Here is a 15,897-nt window from a genome sequence, read left to right on the forward strand (position 1 = left end):
CCTGCCTATGCAGGGGGTCAGACTCGATGATCTCAAGCAAATCCCGGGACGTCTCAAGCAAATCCCGGGACGTCTCTCAAGCAAATCCCGGGACGTCATTCTCCCCCTGTACTCGGCCTTAGTGAGGCCGCAGCTGGAGTACTGTGTCCAGTTTTGGGCTCCACAATTCAAAAAGGATGTGGAGAAGCTTGAGAGAGTCCAGAGAAGAGCCACGCGCATGATCAGAGGTCAGGGAAGCAGACTCTATGATGACAGGCTGAGAGCCCTGGGGCTCTTTAGCCTGAAAAAGCGAAGGCTCAGGGGTGATCTGATGGCCACCTACAAGTTTATCAGGGGTGACCACCAGCATCTGGGGGAACGTTTGTTCACCAGAGCGCCCCAAGGGATGACGAGGTCGAATGGTCACAAACTACTTCAAGATCGTTTCAGGCTGGACATAAGGAAGAATTTCTTTACTGTCCGAGCCCCCAAGGTCTGGAACAGCCTGCCACCGGAGGTGGTTCAAGCGCCTTCATTGAACACCTTCAAGATGAAACTGGATGCTTATCTTGCTGGGATCCTATGACCCCAGCTGACTTCCTGCCCTTGGGCAGGGGGCTGGACTCGATGATCTTCCGAGGTTCCTTCCAGCCCTAATGTCTATGAAATCTATGAAATCTATGAACTCAGAGCTGGCATTTTCTGAAATGTGCCCTGTCTAGCAAGGTTGAAAACCACTGTTTGAAACCAGTGCCCCTTCACCCCTGATTGGCTGAGGAGCCACATGTTAACCAAGGAGCCACAACAACATTCAGGCTTGTAGATGAATAGTGGCAAACACTCACATCTGAAAGAAAAAAAACCAACCTAATTACAGTGTGTGATTGCATATGTTACATTAGTGTGGCTGCATGTGTTGCATTCTTCATGACTGTAGGAAAGACACACCCAAAAAAGGAAAAAAAATGCAGTAAAAAAGGAAAAAAAAGAAGAAAAAAATATTTTCTGCAAAGAGGCAGGGGTGACAAGTTGAAGAGCCAGTCACTGAGAAGGAGATTCAGTAAGCGAAGAGTTAAGATTAACACTGGGTGTGTCTACTTATGCATTAATGCACTTTTCCTAATATGCATTGAATTTAGTATCTCCAATATGAGGTACTAAATAAATGTGCATTAGGCTGCGCTAATGCGCAGTAGTGCAAGCACATGCTTTTTAGGTGACAATGTGCAGTAGCTAATTCTACTGAGCAGTTTTTTAAGCACCACTTTAATGCTCAGTAGAATAGGCTACTGCATATTAAAGCACATGTGTAGACATGCCTACTGACAAGTGACAGTGATGTGGCTTCTCAAAGTTCTTCAACTTTAATCAACTAATTTGCCCCTGCCTGACCCCTACTTCTGCAGCGCGAAGTGGGCAAAAGTTACTCCCTGTTGCCCATCCCACATTCCTAGGTGGACTGAAAGTGTTCATTGCTTGATGCCACTCTTGTGAAGCCCAAAGTCCAGCGTTGGTCATTGAACATATCTTTCTGGGAAGAATGGGGGTGTCATTGTGTGGAAGGTAGGCATGAGATCAGCAGTGGCAGCAGAGAAAAAAAAGTGTTCCCGCTAAGGAACATGAGGAAGCAAGGCTTTCTAATGGGAATAACATCAATCTGACAAATCCCTGTCTGCTGATGGTCTGTAGGCATGAGACCAGTGTCCTATAGAGATCTTCAGCATATATATATACAATCAGTCATTGCCTTGGCCCTTCTATAATGTTGCCATCTTCACCTCGCTGATCAAGTGATCTGTTGCCCCCAGAGAAAGAACCAAAGAATTTTCAAACAAAGTTTCCCCTTTCACCCAATTATATATAGAAGGGGATGACATCTGTCTTAGTTCAGAAGAACAGCTTACCCATTGTAGCAGATGGCAGTCATTTGTTCTAATGCACTTTAATCCCAAACTATTTAACCTCTCAACCTGGGATTCCCAGGTCTTGTATACTTTTTTTCACTATTATGTTTTCAGAGCAATACCTCAGAGTATTCCTCTGACTACATGTCTGACACACCTCAAAGACAGCTGTGATTAAGTTAATGTATACTATCACTGGGGACCTGGAGATACTGACACTGAGACCCTTTACATCAGGGTTCATTAATAACAATGCACGTTACACTTTATCTGGAAAAGACAGAAGCAGTTACCCCAGATGTCTACCCCAGTAGGTGCTACTGCAGAGTCTTGCCATTAAGTGGGAATAAAGCATATATACCCTGTTTGTATTGAGCAAAAGCTACGATGGGACACAGAAAACCCATGCTGATATAGCTAACAGTGGTGTATATTTACCACTGTTTCTTCCCAGGGTAAGTCTACAGCAGTAACACCAGGCTAGGGGCTGGTATCTGTTCCTTTTTTCACACCTATGCAAGGCGGTTTACACTAGCATAACCATGTCATGTGTTGAATCTGTGAGCTGCCCTGGTAAGGAGATCCAGCATAGGGTAATGAGGAAATCCAGCATAGGATCTGGTGCACAAGTGCTTTGTTCAAGAAATTGCTTCATCATGTTTTTATTAATTGCAATCTCTGTAAAGACACCAAAATCCAGGTCTGCAGTGCAGTCATTATCCCCACTCTCCTCTATGGATATGAAATGTGGGTGACCTATTATCATCATCACAAGAGCCTGGAGAGGTTTCATCAATGATGCCTCTGGAAGTGCTCTGCATCAAAGGAGAAGATTGCCACATAAACAACAGCATCCTTGCCAAAGCCAGTGTTACCAGCACTGAGTCGGTGGTCCTCAAGCACCGACTTTGCTGGACTGGACATTGTGCGTGGATGCCTGGCTCTCAACTCACGGAACCAGTGCTCTACTCCCAGGTTAGTTGTGGCCCAAAATCTTATGGAGGCCAAAGGAAATGCTACAGGGACATATTGAAGACGCGCCTCAAGAAAATGGGTGCTGACATCAAGAGCTGGGAGGAGCTGGCTGCTAACCAACTCCAATGATGCCACTGGCTCAACAAAATGGTGGCTTGTTTCGAGGTAAAGCACCTTGCCCTTGAAGCAGAGAAGAGAAAGCAGAGGAAGGAAAAGGAAATGAATCTCAGCCTGCAGTCTACTCTCCCCTGTAGAAAGATCTGCAACTTCTGTGGATAGATCTTTGGCTCAAGGATTGGACTTTTAAGTCACATCAATGAGCTGCAGTAGAGAGAATCCTCAAATTGAGCGATTGTTGCTGCTGAGCTGGCTTGGTGTCCATTAAGCTGTGTTTGGATACCATTCAACAAAATAAAACACTTTAATTCTGAACTGCACTGTCAGCTTCCCCATCTCTTCAAGGATTTTCCTTGGTGAGAACTATGTTTGTGGTGGGTAGGCAGGTTACTTCCAATGATAGCTTTCTACACTCCATAGAAGTAGCGCTCTGTAGAAAAAGATACAGATGAATAAGCGTTCTCTCTCCTTTGAATACTGGACGTCTTTGTGGCTGATAATGGTATTATTGTATAGGGACCATTTTTATAGTTCCCCAGACACTTAAACAGTAGACCCTTTGATTCAGAAGTGATTCAGAATCTGGATCTTCAGGAGAAGTATGTGAGCATTTCTCATTCCTACACAACCACAATAGCCACAGGATTTGCTCATAGGCAATGTCTCCAGAATCAGGCCCTGTGGCAGAAATGCCCCGTCAGTGCCCCTTTCCAGAGATCTGTCTCAGCCAGCCTGAGAGGCTGCTGTTGAATCCCTCACAGCGGGAATCTCCCACCTTGTCTGCAGACAAAAGCCTGGCGCCTGGGAGGCGATGCTCTGGTCACCTGGGCAGTGGGGGGGAAAGACCCGGCCCTGCGCGCGGGCCCAGGTAGCCAGGGATGCCTTGCAGATTGGTCAGTTTGTAGCCAGTATTGGGAGCTTCGGTTGGACCGGGCTGCTGAGGTCAGAGAGGTTATAAAAAGGCCTGGGCCAGGAAGAAGGCAGCCATTAGCCATGTGGTCATCCAGGTGAATCTGAACCTGGCTCTCTCCTCATCACCGCATGCTCCAAGAGTGCCCTGCCTCCAGAGGAAACAACAACCACCTCTGGACGATGCGAGTGAGTAACCTACTAGAGATCCGATCAGATATTTAGCTTCAGTAACTCAGATGCGTGTTTAAACGGCTACCTCAGCCACCCTGGTTTGCTCTATGGGATTCCTTTGATATTCCTGTAATATTTCTATGATATTGCTCCACCTTTTACCCTGTTTCCACCCTACTCCTGTAATCAATAAAGTTCTCCTTTGTGACCGGTGTGGAGACTTATTGAGGGATGGGTCTAAATTATGCCAAGGAGGCCCCTTAGATCAGTAGACTAAGGGAGGCTTCCTAATAAGCCCCTGACTTGGGAAAGTGCCCCAAGTGCTTGTATTGGGTCTAGTACCCATTGGACGATCAGGCCTGTGTTTTCCAAGGTGCACAGAGCCAGAAGTGAGTCCAGAGCCTTGGATGGTGGCAGCGGGAACCCCAGGCTAGCGGGTGTGCTCCAGGGAAGGGGTTGGCCAGACGGGAGGCACCCCAAGGGAGGCACTCGGAGCCTGGAAGGTGGTCGGGCGCAGGGAGGTGGGCGGCTCAACGCAGGAGCGCCCCCTACTGGCCCGCCACAGGCCCCAGTTGAAGGAGATGAGCAAGCACAAAGGCAAGTATTCAGAGGAAACAATGAAGAGAAAAAGAGAAGGAGAAGTCTGTTTCAGTCTGACACACAAGGGTTGGAATTATGCCATGAGTTGAGAATTCCTTTACAGCTCAATAAAGAAGCCATCTACCTTTCGTTATGGGAGGTCTGACTGAATAGAAGTGGGCCCCTGAGAGCTGGCAGCCAGATTCCAATGCTAGGGGAGTCATCCGCCTCAAGCCTTTTGGCAGAGGATCAGGAACTCAGAATCCAGAGACAAGTATGGAAGAAGCACGCTCCCAACCCATGCAGAGACCTATGGAACATCACCGAAGTCCAAAGGCACTCAGAGCATATATTCAAATTGCAGAATTCCTGTATAAGGACTATAGCCTCACTAATAGCTTAGAAAAGACAGAATTATTTATACACACCCACAAACACACACACACACATGCACACACAGTGGCGTGGAGAAGGGAGGGAATGACAGCCTCTCTGCAATACTGCCACCCTAAGTATTCAAAAACTCATGACTCATGCTCCGCATAAGCATTGGATTAGTTTAAAAGTCCTGAGATTTTTGACAGTTTGGTTCCTTTTCCTCTAGCTTTTGAGCCACAACAGTTTCTGTTTTGAAGCTTTTCTTTGCCCCAACAAATGCTAGTAACACCTATTTTGGCGTATGGAAACCCGAAAGTGAAATGGACTAGAAACTAACTAGAAACAGCACTGAAATTGGCTAGCCTATTTTGATTGCTGAAACAGAGCAGAAAACAAGTAATCAGCCAGCTCAACCAGGAACACTAAAGTAGAACTTAAAAATTCTGTTAGTTGTGATAATCTAAGGCATATGACTCTGGTACAGTAGTTTGATGCAAGTCTAACTCCTGCCTATGAAAGCAACAGAAAAATATTTGACTCCCCCTTTCAAAGCTAAACATTTCTTTTGCTGGAGGAAAAGAGAGAGAAAGAAGAACAATTTTTGTTTTTACTATACAGAGATATTCAGATACTTCCGTGAGGGCCACCAATGTAAATGACAAGAGAGAAAGTATATTTAGTGTCCTTGTCACAGCTCTTAATACAACTCACCAGATTAAAACTGCAGTGAATAAGAACAATGATGTTCAGCAGTATACATTTTACACTGTTGTCTTTTAAAAAAATATACAGAATTAATTTATTTATATTTGAGATTAAGATTAATACTTGCTGAAGTCAGTGCATTCCTACCCCTGGATATTCTCATGAAAAACTAAATGGCTTGAAACATCTCTTTCTCAAATATTTCTCAGACTACAAGGTGGTATCAGTTCAGGAAAACTTCCATTTGTAAAATAACAAAAATCATCTATGGGAATACATAGAGGAAAGTGTTTTATTTGGTAGGAACAAATATCTGTTTATAACAAGTGATTATAGAGATACTTTTGCCTGCAGGAAAAGTTGAAGATAATCACACTGGTTCGTACGTAAGCTATTTGTTTGGGATAGTATTTGAGGGCTTAGGACCTATAGAAATAAATCAAGGTTCTCTCTGTTCTTGTGATAACATTGTGCAAACCACCTCATTAAAAGCCCTGAAATGTGAGGTCCCCACAGGGATTGATTGAATAGCCAGAGATGTCAGTGGAATGGCTCCCATTGACTTCCCTGAGCGAGGGATCAGTTCTCTAGTGATGAGTAAACTGCTCAATGACGGTGTCCCTGGTTAATATCCAGTGATAAAAATTTAGGAATATGCTGGCCAGGTTTGTTGCCTACTGTATAAAATATTTCCAATCTTGCTCAGAGGGGCAGGAGAATACAAGATGTAAAAAGCAAAAAGAGACTGGTAAATTATGTCAAACTTCTACCAAAAATAGTAGGGTGTGACTATGGCTCTGTGATACAGTGACAATTACCTACTGTAAGTTGTTCACTTTCCGCTTATCTCCATTGCCCTCGCCCTGTGTTCACACAGATAGCAAGTGTCAATTTTCAAAGGCAACAGGAAACACCTGCAGGACAGCAGTATCCTCCAGATGCTCTACACAGCAGATCTGTGGGATATTTGTCTAATGGCAAGTTTTTAGACTGGCTACTGAACCCTACTCAACTGTTGCTGTTACACACCAACTCTTGAAACTGCAGAGAGAAAATAAAGCAGTTCAGACAAGCCTACAACAGATTAATAGATTTCATTGATTGTACAGAAGTTAATAGGCTTCCTTTGTTGATATAAATTCTTCATAAAAATCCTTGTCTCTTAGGTCTTTTGCTGACAGTCTGATAAAATATATGCTCATGCTATGAGTTGATATATGCACGTGGATACACCAAAAAAGAGTTGTTGCATCTTCAGTGAACAGAGAAAGGCAAGAATTGTTTCTCAAAAATATTACAGGAAAGAAATCATGCCTTTGTTTCTCCTTCTTGGACCTTCCCCAGGCTGTTAGTAATAAATACAGAGTTTGGGTTCCACATGGTTTACCTGCTGGGGCTGGGCAGAATTCAGGCACTTTCACTGAAATCTGTGCCACAGGTGTAGCCCCACAGGTGCAGGCCTTAAGTTTGACACTTCTCTTGACAATAAGGTTCTGTAGTCCAGTTGCCTAGGCCTTGAAACTGTCCTAAGTAGCCCTAGTACAGTGGTAAGCAATTATTTGCGCCAAGGAGACACATAGAAAGTTTTGACGAGTTGTTGCAGGCCAGATCAGCCTCCCTCTCTATTCATCTGCAACAACTCCCCAAGATCCTTATGTGGGATGGGACCACAGGAGGGTGGAGAGTGGTGTTTGGGAGAGAGATGGGTGGGAGAGGCTGGGATCATGGACCAGGGTCATGGGGCGGGTAGGCAGGTCTGCCTGGGAGCTAGGTCTCGGGAGCTGACTGGAGGTGAAGAGAGGGAGGGGCGGGGGGGACACGCAGCAGAGCTCTCCTGGGTGGTGTGGTCCATGGCTGCCCCTGGGGCATTCCATGTGGTGTTGAGCCCCTGCTGCTGCTGCCTGCAGCAGCCCACGCTGTGCTCCACCTATCCAGCCAAGTGGGTGGAAGGCGCCCAGGCGCTGGTGCTAGAGCTGGAGCTCCACATGCTGGGGCAGGAGCCATACGGCTGAAGCTCCCAGCTGTCTTCCACCCACTCGGGTGCCTGCGCTTGGCGGTAGGAGTCAGTGGAAGGCAGCCAGTAGCTGGAGCCAGAGCCCCACATGCTGGGGCAGGAGCCACCCAACTGAAGTTGTCTCCTGGCCCAGAGCAGAGCAGCAGGAGCAGGAGCCACTGCTGAAAGCAAGGGGAATGGAGCAGCACCCAGGCAGCTGCAGCTGCACTGGGAGCAGTCCTGCCAGAAGCAGCACACTGGGTGGAGCCAGGCTGGCAGGCATGGGCTGGAGCCTGGCATAGGCTGCCCTGAGCTGGGCTCAGCCCCATGTAGGGCACCGCAGGAACAGCCATGGGCCAGATCGAATCAATTGGCGGGAGCCCCCCACAGGCTGAATCCAATCAGTTGGCGGGCCAGTTTCAGCCTGTGGGCCATATTTTGCTCGCTCTTGTCCTAGTAGCTTATGCACAGTGTCTGAGTCATACCAGAGCTGTGGTCCCTCAAATTTACTCTCTCTGTGTCTGAGGTATGTGTGGCAGCATAAGTGCTAACACCCAGGTCCTGCAAAGGAGACATCACATTTTACTCAGAGTGAGAAGGCAAAAGGTACACAGATCCATAGAATAAAGGATCTCCAAATTGCTTCTGCGAGCAGCCTTAGCATTTCACAAGCCATTTGAATTTCAATCAGTTCCCAGGGTTCCATATTTCTCTCAGTCCCCTCTCTTCCTTTTTACTCATTAGGTTCTGGTCAGAGTCTCTTCCTTCTTTCCTTTAGTTTGTGAAATGCTGTTCCTTACCCATATGGCAGTTCCTAAAGTCCCTTTCTCTGTGCCTTTTTTTCTGTGGGAGATTTTCCATTGCTTCAACCTCACACCCCGGGAAAGTCATTTGTCTTTCACCAGCCATTTTTGTTTTGTTTTGTTTTGTTGCATACCCATTGTATTATGGCCAGAATCATCTAGTATTAAGGACTTTTCTATTGATGTGTAGCTGCTTCCATACAGGGTTTGTTAGGATACACAGTTGGTCTTGGTTACCAAATGGCTGATTCAATACAAGAGCAAGCAGTCAGAAGGCACACAAACAGATTTCTCAAGCCATCACAAAGGGTCACTAAGCACCAGGAGGAACCACACAGGGAGGCAGTGAATTCTCCACCACTTGAGGTATTCATATCAAGACTGGATACCTTTCAAGAAGATATAGCTTCATCAAATGCAAATTATCGGGTACAACATAGCAGCAAGGGTGTGAAATTCTATGGCTATCTTATGCAGAAGGTCAGAAGATGTAATCCAAGGTTCATTCTGGCCTCAATGTGGCTATAATTTTATTAACTTCTTATGAAAGAACAATTTTGTACCATTTTATCATGGAGATAACTTCCTTCGAAATAGACAGACATATTCAGGACTCTTGCTGGAAGGGCTTGTTTCATCCTCACTCAGATAAAACTCCCCCTGGAGGGAGCGCTTCAGCACTGAGACCTGAATGAATTCAGATACAGAACACTGGGCCATTTTTTTTAAATGTGGAGGAAGAGCAGTGGATTTGCAGCCACTATTCCTTCCATGCAGATCCATGGATATGGGTGCCCATTCATATAATTTGATGAAGTAGGCTGTTGCCTATGAAAGCTCACATCTTGAAGTAGTTAGTTTTCAAGGTGCCACCCTGTCCTACTTTCTGCCTGGATATGCAAGTGAATAATCAGATGCAGTACTACCCACTAGGTCTGAAATAGGAAAGAAGAGATCTAAAACCTAGCCCCTACTCTGCCACTGACATGTCATATGACTTTGGGTGAGTCACTTAACTGCTTTCTGCCTCAGTTTCCGTATCTGTTTTGAGATGTTTAAAATAAATTAAATGTGCTCTATAGAAGGGAACAAAGCTGAAAACCCTAATCCATGTAAAGAGGCATATTGGAGTAAAGGACCTACTGGCATGGGTTTTATTATATCCTGGGGGTGCTCAACCACTGGCCTGCAGGCCAAATCTAGACTATGGAGTGCTCCAGAAGTGGGGAAATTTGGTAGCGGATGAGCAGTGGCAATTAATGCTGCCACACCTCCCCCACTGCCAAATTCTCAAGACTTGCAAAGCAGGGGCTAGGCCAAGCTACACCTCCTTCCTTCCCCGCTCCCTGTGCATCTGGACTGGGGCTGGGCTGCCTCCATGTGTCTGGATCTGGCCCACTGGCAGGATCTGGCCTTTGAACCAACCAGGCACTGCCCATCTGGTCCATGAGGCAAAAAGGTTGAACACCACTGGTATATACTATTAAGGGTATAATTAACATAATTAAGGGTCTGGAGCCTATGAACAAAAATATTTGTTATTATTATATTTGTAACCCTATGTCAGGTTACACCAACTTCAAATTTAGTTTGAGCTGTCAACCAGAAGCCTGAGAAAATAAAATTTTAATGGTGTTTAACATGAACAAACTTCCTCACTCGCAAGCAAATGTTAAACTAAACAGAGTTTATTAGGGGGCGGGTGTGTGTGTGCAAACATATAAGATTTAAAAAAATGTAACTATTGAACATTAACTGAAACCCATACCTAGATCACAGCCACCGTCACTGGCAAACCAGCCCAGGGAGGTACCACTTATCCCAGGCAGTTAGGAAGGAAATTGTACCCAGGGGTTCATCTAGGGGTTCTACCAGCTGCACCAACCGAAGTAGCAAGGGCTGAGCTAAGAGGCTCACACCAGAGTCAATGCCACTCTGACCCAGGGGGAGCACTGCTAGTGAAGCATTTGAGAATAAACTATTATTTCCATTGCCATCTTGTGGCAGAGAAAATAAATGCAAGGCTGCAAGTCGCATGCAGTAGCCTTCAAACATGAACAGGTTCAGCTACCTCTTCCAAAGACACATGGGCAAGCTCACCTCCAGCGTTCAGCTCTTACTTCAGTAATGTTACTCCTGTAAGCCACTGCCCATCTGTTTCTAGAGGGCCTGGTTTTGAATCTTTATATCCACTAAGCTTTTCATTGATTTAGGTTTTGCACTTAGCCTTGTAAGTAAATCAGGACATTGGAACCAAGGGTTGCTGTGCATATCAGAAAGGGAAATCTGCCCCCACATTTTCCAGAAGACATTTACTAAGGGCCCATTCTTACTACCACTTAGACTTTGCACAGACAGAGCTCTCAGCAGCTTCAACAGAAGGTTTAGAGTGCACCTCTCTCATGCCTTGCATCTCAGCCCAGGGCCAGGCATAACCTCCATGGTCAACCTGATTTGACTGCTACTGGGGGTGTTGAGTGAACATGGAGCAGCAGAAAAAGGGAAGGTCTAGGCCCACTCCATCTCAATCTGCAGAGTTTGCTGGCCCCATGTGGGATGCAGGGAGATAGCATGTTGCACCCTCTCACAGGTCCTCTCAGAAACTGTATTCTGTCTGTGCCCTGAGGATCGATCCAAAAGACTAAAGTAACTACAGAGAACTTTGGTGACTTCAGGGGGCTTTGCATTAGTTGTCTGCTCAGCTTCTCAGCTGGTGTAAATCAGTCTCATTACTCCTGTCATGCTATTCAGACTAACAGCAGTGGCAGATCTAGATCATTGTCTCTGCTGGAGTGCCCCACTGGAGTGGCAAGACTCTGGGCTGCACCCAGCACAGTCAAAATCTTCCATACCCCAACATAGCTGGCGTAGCTGTAGCTGGCAAAACCCATGTGAAAGAAAATGTGCAGAACAGTTAATGTAGGCTCCTAGCTAAATTCACCACTTGCTAATCATCTGGAATAATTCTACTGACTCCCTACACAAGTGCAAGCAAGAACAGAGCCTGCCCATCTGATTTTGACATGGACTGAGGTCTTCCTGATTTTGTGATCGCCCTTCTCCCAGGATAGCAGATGAGACACTAGGATCAGAGTACCATCTTCGGCTTTTGGTCTTCATGTTTAATTCCTAGTTCTGGAAAACACTAATTCTATGATTTATGTGAGCCATTTACTAGTCTTACTAGTGCAAGCTTGCTTGGATTTAGGCTTTTACTTTATATTTGCACAATGGGTCCACCATCTTGGCTGGGTCCTGTATACAAATATACCCTGGTCCTGCACACAGACTGAGTTAAGGGCTTCTGCCCAGGCAACTCTTCAGGGGAAGAGGCCAAAGAGAATTCTTCCGGTAGGTGGCAGAATGCCTGCAGTACAATTCAGTGGTGCTGCTGGCTCCGCTAGCAACATCCCTGCCCCTATCTCTAACATGTAGGGTAGATGAAGCCCTCACTGTGTCCCTCTAGACTCATGGCATTCTGTCTTCCACACACTGAAGAATCCAGGTTCTCTCTTCTGGCTATAGGGCTAGGCAGTCCACAGACTGATGGGAGTAAATGGAAATAGGATTTTACCCCTCAGTGAGTTCCAGCACCTGCAGGATTTCCCAGCATGTAGTACCGGAAAGAAAGTTGCAGGGGAGGAGGCTTGAGACACAATCAAGTTTTCATTATTATCACTATGCAGCACCTAAAGGTCCTGATAAGGACCCCAAGTACTGTGGCTTTCTTGTATATGGTGTATATTTCACCATTCTGGATATTGATTATAGTGTCTAAAAAGGAAATGTTGGTGCTGGAGTATTCAAGAGAGAGTCTGATGCAGGGGTGATGATTAGTGAATTTGTGCCTTAGAACTGGAAGCCACCATCACTTCCATATGAACTACAAGAAAAACTACAGAACTTGACCCCCCCATTACCCAAGAGGAACTGTTTACATGCTTCCTAAAATCCACAAACAAGGGAACCCAGGCAGACCTATAATACCCACCCATAGATCTGTAACTGAGGAAATATCAGGTTTCATCAAATCCACCTAAAACCTCTTGTCACCCAAAGCACTAGTTTTGTCCACGACACAACAGACTTCCTATGAAAACTTAAAAACATAGACCTCCTTCCCAGCAATACCCTCCTAGCCACCATGGATGTTACCAACCTATATACCAACTTTCCACACTAGGACGGCATCCAAGCCTGTCTTACATATCTACAAGAGAAAGATTACAACTTGGAGTACAGACCTAAAGACATTACTGAATTTATACACTTCATCCTCACACACAACAACTTCACTTTCAGTAGCCAACACTTTCTCCAGACTATGGGCACAGCTATGGGCACAAAAATGGCTCTACAATATACCAACCTTTTTATGGGCCACCTGGAAGAAGAATTCCTCAAGAAATGTAAAACCTGCCAACATATTTCCACCACTCCCACAATAACTACACCCCAGAATGGAACCATCAGCACCTGCACCTCCAGAAATGTAATACATCTCATCAAGTGCACTGAATGCCCTGATGGAAACTATGTAGGAGAAACCAACTGCGTACCAGAAAGAACACATACCGAAAATCTATCAAAGACAAAAATACCCAATTACCTGTGGGTGCAACTTTCTCATAAGACAACCACTCTCTCAGTTCTAATTCTCAAAGACAATTTACAAAACACCTTTTGTAGACAAAATAAATCTACTGGATACAAAAAGTCATGGACATTGAATTTATGGCACATTATAACCTGCCTCACATCTGACATTCCAGGTAACCTCTCTACATATTACCAGCTACATTTGATCACTGGTCAACATTCTCATCTCCTGTCCTACCCCCGCTACCCCCCACCCCAAACCTGAGGAAAGAAGCCCAAACCTAAGGAAAGGAGAAAAATGTGGGGAAAATATGGGAGAAAAAATGTGGGAAATCCCAAGGGGCTGCTTGGATCAGAGGGAGCGGGGAGGGTGATTGGTGGCAGGGGGCACCACATGCATGTACATGCACACATGCACATGGCAGTCAAGCAGCAGTGGAAAGCAGCTCCCTCCAGGTAAGTCTAAGGGGGCCAGGGGGAGGGAGGCACAGGCGATGCATTGGGTGGGTGGAGGGGGGGCAGTGGAGCACAGGCAATGCAGCAGAAGGCTGGGGGTTCACAGGTGATGCAGTGGGGGTATTACATGCACCTCCAAATTTCTGCACCCACAGTGGAGCATGGGGTGCAGGGCTGCAGTGGCGCCAGACCAGGTCTGGTCCAGAGCCATCTCTGCAGCCCAGCAGAGGGGACCCAGTGCAAGAGGGAGCACTGCATGGCCACCAAGGTGAGGGAATCCTTGCCCACCCAGCAACAGTAGGGGCACAACTCTGCACCACTCCACCCTACTTCCTGCTGTGTTGCCTGTTCCCCTTCCTGCCCTGCATGCGTTGCCTATACCCATGCCCCACCTCCCCACACACCCACCCCATTCCCCACACACTGCAGGGTGTGGGGCATAGCCCCCTGCTCAGCAAAAGTCAGCACCTATGCCTGGATCTACCTCTGAGTATACGCATATATGTGGATGTCAAGAACATGCCAGATTATAATTAATGACAACAAAACTATTGGATGGAATATTAAAACTTGTACTTCAGGGCACAAGCTGGCCTCTGACTATTAGGGTGCCTGTACACGAGCAGTGAGGCTGCTTTGAAGCACTGTAATTACAGTGCGTCTGAGCAGATTCGATTAAGAGAGTTTGGTGGAGCGTGGTAATTACTGTGCTCCAGCATCTCATGTATCAGCATCCCCACACTTCAAAATGGCAGCAGGAGTGATTTAACTAAAGTTTGTTTGATGAGCTTTAGTTAAAGCACCTCTGCCACCATTTTTAAGTATGGGGACACTGATACATGAGATGTACCAGGTGCTTTAATTAGAGCAGCTCTCAGACAGCTGCTCTAATTAATGTGCCTTCCCCCTCCCCACTCCTGCAGCATATGTATAAATGCCCTTAGAGACTGTCAGGCCCTAATTTGAGGAACATACCACACCTGCCTACTACATAAAGGGATGCTTCCCTTGAAGCATCTGGCATAGTCCACTGTCCTGACAATTTCTAAGATTCTAGGTAAAGTCTTTCTAGAAAGATCATTATTGCAGTTCTTGTACTATTCTTTTCCTCCTCTGTTGCTGGAATTCTCTCCAGCCTCTCTCCTTAGGTAGGATTTAGTTCACAAATCTTTACATGCAACTATCTAGTTCAGAAAGAACAAGCCAACCAGCAACCATCACTCCTGGCCCATTGCTATTCTATCTTTTCTCAATACCTACATTTTATTGTAGGGTGTGTCATGCATACTACATGTACTTTTTATAACTCTGCCTTGCTGATTTGTTTCTCCTTCTGAAAGTTGATATTAATAGCCATGATTCTGTAGTGATTAGAACTTACACTGGAAAAATGATGTTGCCTCAATGGCATACTAGAGTGCATGCTTTGGTGGAATAGTGCATCTCAGGAGATACCAAGGCCTGTAAGCAGATTACACAGTGCAATCTCTTGGGGCATTGCAAAAAAAAAAATAAATAAAAAAAATCCAAGAATAGCCAGTCTGATAGAAATATGAGTGTGTGGGAGAGGAGAACAAAAAGTTTATAATACATATACTGCAGGACAATAATGCTTTGCAGAGTTGCCAGAAACCTGACTTTAATTATGATGTGACTAAACATGGACTGTGCAAGAAGAAAAGATAAATGCTGGTGACTGATGGCATTATTATCCAGCAATAAAAAGCTAATTAGTGATAAATTGAGATTGTCTTGTAGAAGTGATGTGTGATACCTGATGAACCTTGTCCTACTTTTCTAACCCAAGCATATCTAGGCAAGCAGTTGGAAGGACATAATATGCCTGGAGTTTTTTAGGAATCATACGAGACAGCCAATGAAGAAATATGAAATGACAAACTTGCATCATCATTGTAATTTAGTGTTATGATATTTAACAATAATATGGATTGCACTCCTTTGCTACCTCAATGACCCAACACTCAGGAAGTTCACTTCCTCTTTCCTGCTGTATAAACTCAGCTTCTGACCTACATCTTCATGCACAAGTATAATGGACAAGAAGCACTGGTTTATAAGAAGTTAGATTTCAAAAGAACCCAGCTGCAACATTGTTTAATGAAAAGAGATCCTGAACCTACAGTGCTAGCCTATCAGAGCAGGAGATACTAAAAACCTCCTTGAATAGGAACTACTGGAGTTGCAAAACCAATAACCATGCAGAGAGATGCAGTCTCTGAAATGAAGCACCTTTCAGCATTCATCAGAGGAGACAGGGTACCTTACAGAAGAGCAACTCAGATAGCCTTTTGCTACTCCATTTTCT

This window comes from Alligator sinensis, unplaced genomic scaffold (assembly GCF_000455745.1).
Source record: "Alligator sinensis unplaced genomic scaffold, ASM45574v1 scaffold125_1, whole genome shotgun sequence".
NCBI lineage: Eukaryota > Metazoa > Chordata > Crocodylia > Alligatoridae > Alligator > Alligator sinensis.